Genomic DNA, 7965 nt, shown 5'->3' on the forward strand with positions numbered 1-7965 from the left:
AATGTCACTCTTCATACAAGCTGTATCAATGTAAAAAAATATGTTTAAAAAAACATTGTATTAACGTAAAAAAGCACAAAAAAATGATTTTACGCATAGACCAATTTGTCTGCTCAATAAGCCCTCAGAATTTAGTTATTTAAAGCAAAAATAAAAGCTACATTAGAAAACAAACTCTTATTTCTTGAGAAAAATTACACTTCAATACAAGACAAGTTACTAAATATTATATTGGATAATGGTACATATTTAGGCCTACCACTATGACATATTGCAGGGCAATTTTAATAAAAAAAAGTCTAAATTTAAATCAAAATATACCTACCTTCAAGATTTGCTATGCTTATTTTTCAGAGAACCTTAACTTAACCTTTATTCATGTGTCTGCAGTGGGTAGCACCCACATAAAGAGGGAAACAATACACCATATTCACAATTAAATGTGCTGCAATTGATGTAATATTTGGCAGTTGAAGCTATTGGAAGACATGGAAATGTATGGCTCACAATATTGTAGCATCTAAAAAAAGATGTAAAAAAAAAAAAAAAGCAGTACAAATGAAATGTTAGACCTCAATGGGATGTAAAATCCTTGTCATTCCCAGCCCACTACAACTCTATCTATAACTCTATCCATACTGGGGTGGGGGGGTCTCCTTTCAATTAATGTGTATACAGGTGCTGGGTCCTCTTCCCAAGCTCCTGTGATGCAGCAGGACAGAGATCCCACAGCAGTACACCATGCTCTTCACGATCATCACTGTGTAAACCAGAGAGGCCAGGTTCAGACTAAACGTTGACTGAAAGAAATCTGGGGAAGAGAAAAGAGTAAGGATTCAATCTGATTGCGGGTTACAGGCATTGTGGTTTTGAAAAATACATTTTCCTATTAAGCCGACATATGCAACATTTACCGTGGAAGGTATCTCGGCAAACATAGGAAATGTGCCTTTAAAGTGCACTTTGCCTATAAACTATGATCAGATGATCTATCCGATCGCATTTTGTTGGCTATACTCCACTTAGGGCGTTTTAGCAATAAGAACATTTTACATGACCTTGGCGAGTGCAACAGGCAAAAAAGTTCCATGCGACTCGCGCTGCCACATCACAATTCCTGGTACTCTGGTCCTGGATCTTGGACCCGCCACTCACGCCGGTCCAGGATTCGTTTCAGCCCGGGTTAGTTTGCGTTTCAGCCCGGGTTAGTTTGCGTTTCACACATGCTTTGTAGCGCGGATCAGGGTAGGCTACTAAACGCTCCTGGAGCCGTGTCATAAGAGGATATGTAAAAGCGCCCTTGAAGGTCATTTCCAATTGAGCAGCGTTCACCGTGAATGCGTTCTCAGAAAGGTGCAATGGCGACAAAGCGCAATCGGATTTAATACCTGTCTAAATTGATTCATTTAACAAACCACTAACTTTCATTTCTTTCCCTTTTTAAATTGTTGTTTGAATTGACCCTAACCCTGCATGAAATACTCATATATTTTACCTTCGGTAAACTGCAGAATCAGTGCCTCCTGCATGTCATTTCTGAATGGACCGGTGGTTGGAAGAGCTTCAGTTGGTTCATTTGAGAATGAGATGGAAAAAGATAATATTAAAGAATATGCTTTCAGAGCATTATGTAGGCTACTGTCAGGGATAATTGTAAAAAAAAAAAAAGTGTTTTGTTTAAACTTGCAACATTCCTATGCAATTACCAAATGTGAGTCAAATGTTGATGTACTTTCTTTTTACTTTGAAAAGGTAATAGGCCTATGTCATTTTTACATGGTTGAATACATGATAACCTACTCATAAATATATTACATAATAATTATTAAATGAATAATGATGTATGAAAAAACATAATACATACTCATGTAAAACTATTTCAATGACTGGCTTTACCTTTTGGTATCTCAACATCTTTAGGGCCCCCTTTATATGCCACAGAACAGATGTATTTGTTCCTTTACGCCTTCTCTTTATCGATGATGATCATACTGTTCGTCTGTCCTTCCTCCCTCTGCTCCAGGACTTCCGTCTCTGCTTTGGGCGCCGCCACTGTTCGGCCGTTTGCATCCTCCATCTTCCATGAGATCTTGACCAAGTCTGGAAACATGTCTCTAGCCAGACAGGCAGGGTGGTCTTCCCATTCGAATCAGGGTTGGACGCTGGGTAGACCGTCACTTTGGGTTCAAGTACGTGATTGTTGTCTGAATTTCAAGAGAAACAATACAATTTACAGTTTTCTTGAAAGGGACATCACACACAAGTTTTCAGACTTCAGATGTCGTCTGTTGTCAAAATGAATTGCAGTGCCCCACACCATTTGTTTTATATCCAGTTTTACTGTCTACATTCAAGTAAACAATTAATTACATACATCAATAAACTACATGCACCAACACATTTTTTCCCCATAACAATGATCCTTTACGGAATATCTTATTTGAATGTAAATTATAACTTTCAATATAATTTAAAAAAAAGACTCTTAGCTCAGTAAACAGTTTAATATTTTTGCCCTATGTCAAATTACTTTACATTTATATCACAAATTTAACTGACATGCAATGTACTGCAAATTGTGCATATGACTTCTTTGAAAATCATAATAATCTATTGTACAGACTAATAACAAACTTTCAAATTCATATGTTTTATTTATTTCTAACATGGATCATGAATACTGCATATTTGCGGAGCAATATTGCAGGATGTTTTCTCAAATAATTTGGAAAGTGATCAGAGGTATAGATTACATATTAATTATTAAGGACTACTGCTTTGTTTACCTAATGAAAAAGAATGGATCTCTTACCTGTCACATAAAGTCTTGTGCCAGAGCCAAATACAAGCCTACACAGTGAAAATTCCCTTGTCAAAAAGTAGTCTGTGAGGATAGCCTGGGAGGGGGGTAGGGGGGATTCGTGAGGCGGATAGGCCCCCCATCTTTAAGTTGGAGAATCTTGCATTTTTAATGCCTAATCCAACATATGTATATTTTTCTGCATATCTAAGCTTACCTCTTGAGCTTAAAAAAAAAGAAGGTTTTCACAGATCTAATCCTGTGCCCCCTATGGACATCTGCAAAGGTTGACCACTTAACAGAATTTCACATTCTTCTCCATAATAGATTTTCTCCATGTATAATTTCCATGGTTATCAACAGAACAATCATCCCTTAATTCCATTTACAGTGGTAAAGGTACACACACACACACACACACAAAGAATGAGTTGGAACATGAAGCCTACAGCCAGCGCTCTAAATTAACTGTTTTCATTGGTAGCACTGGTGCTCCCAACTTTAAAAAGTTAGGAGCACAACACAAAAATTGGGAGCACCAGAAAAGAAGATTTTGGGGCATGTATGAATTCTAGCTACTTCTGAAGCACACATTGTGCCCTAAAAACTAACATGTAACCCTGTAAAGACATATGTTTATTATTAAAAGCTAAAATGTTGATTCAAATACCTGTTATTGAAATTACAAAGTTATTTGTGGAATATTAGGTTTCTACTTTTTGTAAAAGCACTTTTCAAACCAGCTTTGGCCTACTGCAGTGCAATGGCACATGCTACAGCAGCTTTCTAAAAATATGTTAATTTATGTTAATTCAATTATCACTAAATTGAGGTAGGAAACAAGAAAGTCCTGACCTGCATTTCATTCCAATAAAGATGGCGCTCTGTTATTCCTCCTTGCAGATCAGAGACAACTAGGTAGGTGTAAGAAACGGCTCCCAATTCCTTCCATTGTCTCTGTCACCTATCTTTTCTGGTACCAGTAGAAGATTTTAGCCCTACACTGGCTGAAAACTTTGCAGTTGAAGGAGACACTCTTTCCCTCCTAGTCTTTCCTGTGTAGGGCTCTATTGAAGGTTGACGGACCGAAAGCTCAGCTACTATTAAAGGAGAATTTCACCCTGGCTCTGCCATAGCATATAGTCATAACTATATTAACAACATTACATTTTTATCATAAACATCACAATTATCAAAACCACAAGCTAGAACTAGCACATTTTCAATTGACTGGTAGAATCAGGAAGTTTCGACTCCCTGTGTATTCGTCTGCTCATAGTGAACCAAGAAGTCCTGCATTCATAGCGAATGCTGATACCACCCGCTAGGTAGAGAGGGCGTGCCCACAAACTTGAATAATGGCGTTGTTTACTTTGAATGACCAACACACAGTAATCTCAGAATTTATCTAGGCAAGATTTTTTTTGAAAACGTTTGTTTTTCACAAATTTTTGTCATCAAGCCCGTGTGGTGTTCTGTGCCTGGCTGTGCTAATTACAAACATGCGCAAAAATGAGTTATCTTTCACCGTTCTACCTACCAGAGATTCACCCCGATTATGCCAGTGGCTTGCGGCAATCAAGAATGATGCAGTGACCAGTGGCGGCTCCTGAAAAAATTCTCAGGGGGGGCAATTTTTCTGATGATTTAGGTGACCTACACACATTTTAAAAAAGATATGTCCAGCAACAACATGAAGACAGGGGCAGCATATAAGTCAATGCCAGAAGCATTTATTGACTGATCTCAAAAGTGTTGGCTTACAAAAGCAAAATAAGTTATCACAGTAAAAATAATCAAGGGTGTTCTTTCACATTCCTCAACACTGCATAAACAATATGCATTTCCATAAACAAATGAAATATCAGCTGAAAATACAGCATCTTGGTATTTGTTCAGATTGCAGGATCAACAAGAGCTTTTACCACATTTTTTGCCTCATGGTTGAATTGGAAATATGTGCACCTGAGCATAATTCACAACAAGCAAGCAGGAGCTTTTGATAGAGGCTACTGAAAACATTGATGCAAGTTATTGGTAATAAGAAATTTTTATAGACTTCCATATTCTGCCCTCTTGTATATATTTGTGAAAATGAACAGTGATAGACATTTTGCCTGAAAACAGAATTTGAAAATAATTTCTAGAAAAGGTAAACACAGCTATCTGTATGGCTTTGTAAAAATGAACAACCATATTCTGGCCAATTGTATAGATTTGTAAATATGAACAACCATATTCTGGCCAATTGTATAGATTTGTAAAAATGAACATGAACAGATTATTTTATTTGTTTTACTTTTTTTTAAATGAAAAATAACTATTTTAAACAACATCAACTGTGAACTGATTTGGGCGTGTGTGTGTTAAAGAGACAGACAGGGAGGGACAAAGAGAGAGAGAGGCTACATTACTTGTACTGAAACTGTTCTCTTCTCTCTTTCAATGCAGCAAAGCGGTCAATGACTTTCTCATTGAAATCAGGCATGCTGAGGACTAGTTCCCTCTCCATGGAAAGCATGGCCAGTGCATTCAGACGTTCCTGGCCCATTGAATTTCGCAGGAATGTCTTAACTCGTGTCAAAGTTGAGAAACATCCTCAGCTTCAGCTGTTGTCATGGGAGTAGTTATGAGGATGTTCAACAGAGTCACAGTCTCAGAGAACGTCTCCTGGAGCTTGTAGCTCATGAGAACCTGGTACAGTGCCAGTGCACCACAGTTTGACTTTCTCGTCGTCGGCAAAAATACCGTTCAGTCTCTCCAAAAGCACACTGGCGATTGAGACTGAGGTTGATTCCGAGATGGGGAAGGAACTCAAAAAGCGCTCCTGCACTTTGTGGTTGCTATCTATGTACCTCAGCACAAGCACCAGCTGTGTCTGTGTAGAAACGTCCGTGGTCTCGTCAGCTTGGATAGCTACGAAGTTCGCCGACTTCACCTCCTCCACAATATGTTCCCTCATGACCGCTAGCATACACTCCAGTAGCTCGTTTTGAATGGTCTTTGATGTGAACTTCTTTCAAAGAGACAATCGAGTTGCACTGAACGTTAGCCATCTTGATAGTAGTACGTGAATTGATTGACGCTGCTACCCGCTCTTTTCTTAGTTACGTTCATGGTTATGTTACGTATGACGAAAGCGCGTAAGTGCAAGCCCTCAGAAACCCATAGAGATTGTATTGAAAGCTCTGATATTTGAAAAAAAAAAGTTTTACATAAGAGTCTATGAGAGACTTCTGGGGCGATTTTCAACCTGACTGAAATCGCCCCAAAAGGGGGGGGCATTTGAAGCACGACTTTAGCCTGATTGGACATTTAGTGGCAGATCAGACGTCTAGATTAGAACACTGATAACTACTGTTGCCGTGATATAATTTATTAGAAAAAAAATCCCTTCCTTTTCCCGTTTGGCAGTGCGTCGCCCATATCGCCCTAATGAACACACCGCCCCTGGCAGTGACCAGAGAATTTCAGAGGGATTTTCGGGCTGAACTGATGGGGAATCCATTTTGACGACAGCTGAGAAGTGATGCGATACCATTGATTTTTTTCCTTCACAACAAAAGGAAGATTCTCAATTAGAGGTAACCTAAGGTTAGCTAGCTTGCTAGCCTAGCTGGACTAGCTGGGTAAATTAGCTAGCTAGTTCACATTACAGACAGGTATTGAACTCTGAAAGCCATCAGCTAAATTATATAGCTATCTTTTGGTATACACACTGTCAATCGTTTTCGACCTATGCCATGGTAGTAACTGCTAGACTGGTAGCTATCTTCAGCAGAGTCAACATGTTTGTTTGTTCGTTCTATCTTTGACTGACATTAGCTAATGTAAGCTAGGTAATGTTACACTCCGTTACTAAAAATATACTTGTTGATACAACTAACTCACTCTCTGTTAGTGTGTTGGTAGCAATGATAAATGTGTATAAATCGTATATGGTTGGTTAGTTGGTTCTCAGCCAGTCTCAGTTGGATAGCAATCTTGCTGCCATTTTAGTGACGCTAGATAGCTAACAGCAAGCTGACAATATTGAAATGTCCATGTTACGTATGTTTAGCTAGCCAGTCTAATAGAGATCAATACAATTAGTGGAGCAGTTAAATTGTGTTTAGTTGTGCATTTTGTTTTAGGTGGTACAGAATCTGATTCCACCAACATGAGTTTCCAAGCCCTAGCTCTGCACAAGGTGAAGGTAATTTGGCCAAAATATTTACAAGCTGACGGCTAAGATAGCTCAATTTACAGTAAGCATGGTATAAACATCAATTGGGTATTGATTGTATGGTTGGTGTTATGGGGTTACAGGTGATTAGAGGTAGACTAAGGACCACAGAATACCTTCCAGACCATGTAATCAATTTAGTCTACCACGCTTCTCTTTTTACTTTTTCTTACTGTAAAACTCAGGTTATCTGGAGTCATTCCACAATGCCCTGTTGAAAAATACCCTAAAGTGGGGGCATTTTGGGTACACCAGCATGAGGGAGCGGACACACCTTGCGATTATGGAGAACAACAAGATTGCGGGACAGAAACCAGCAAGGAACACTGAAAGGTATAAAATCAAGACTACAACAGTAATGACACAACCACGTCATTCTCTTCTCATCAGATTCTCAAAAAACAATACAAAGACATGTCTACAAAATTCCCCTGCAAAGGGCTACTATTGACAAGAATGATCTGTCGAAGTCAATGGGCTGGTTTACAGAGAGTACCTTAAGACAAGGAAGGTGGTTTTGGTTGTGCTTAGACACTCAATGTATTGTTTTGTATGAGAGCGCTTGAGGTGCCATTTCTACTCAATATTCCATACACTCTCTCTCATACTGTGAAAGAACTGCCTTCCTAAGACCTTTCACACCTTCTTTAGCCCCCCAGCCCATTCACTTTGTTGGCTTCTGTCCTTAAACGATATGCTAGCCAGTCCCATTCAGTTACCAACAAAGGCGTTTTGCCACCTAGATTCGGTCCTGTGTAGCAACATTTGAAATGTTGTTTTTTACATTGGATAAAAGTTTTGGTACACGTACTGGAGAGCGCTTCTTTGTCTACACCCATTCAGCATCGTTCACTCCCTCTTAAGCCTTAGCCCCACCCGTCTCTTTAAGGATTCACAGTGTAGTAAACAACCAAAGATTTCAAGACTTAAAGTGGTGAAA

General features: G+C 38.9%; 1 long non-coding RNA gene and 1 pseudogene across 1 annotated transcript; one reads left to right on the forward strand and one right to left on the reverse strand.

Annotated features, from left to right (window-relative positions):
• Nucleotides 1-222: 222 nt before the first annotated feature.
• Nucleotides 223-3934, reverse strand: LOC121550762 (annotated as a pseudogene).
• A 2322-nt stretch (nucleotides 3935-6256) lies between these two features.
• On the forward strand, nucleotides 6257-7351 carry LOC121550822. Its single transcript, XR_005996987.2, has 3 exons — nucleotides 6257-6384; nucleotides 6934-6995; nucleotides 7211-7351. It is a non-coding gene; the product is annotated as an uncharacterized LOC121550822 (long non-coding RNA).
• Nucleotides 7352-7965: the final 614 nt, after the last annotated feature.

This window comes from Coregonus clupeaformis, chromosome 18, assembly GCF_020615455.1.
Source record: "Coregonus clupeaformis isolate EN_2021a chromosome 18, ASM2061545v1, whole genome shotgun sequence".
NCBI classification, from domain to species: Eukaryota; Metazoa; Chordata; class Actinopteri; order Salmoniformes; family Salmonidae; genus Coregonus; species Coregonus clupeaformis.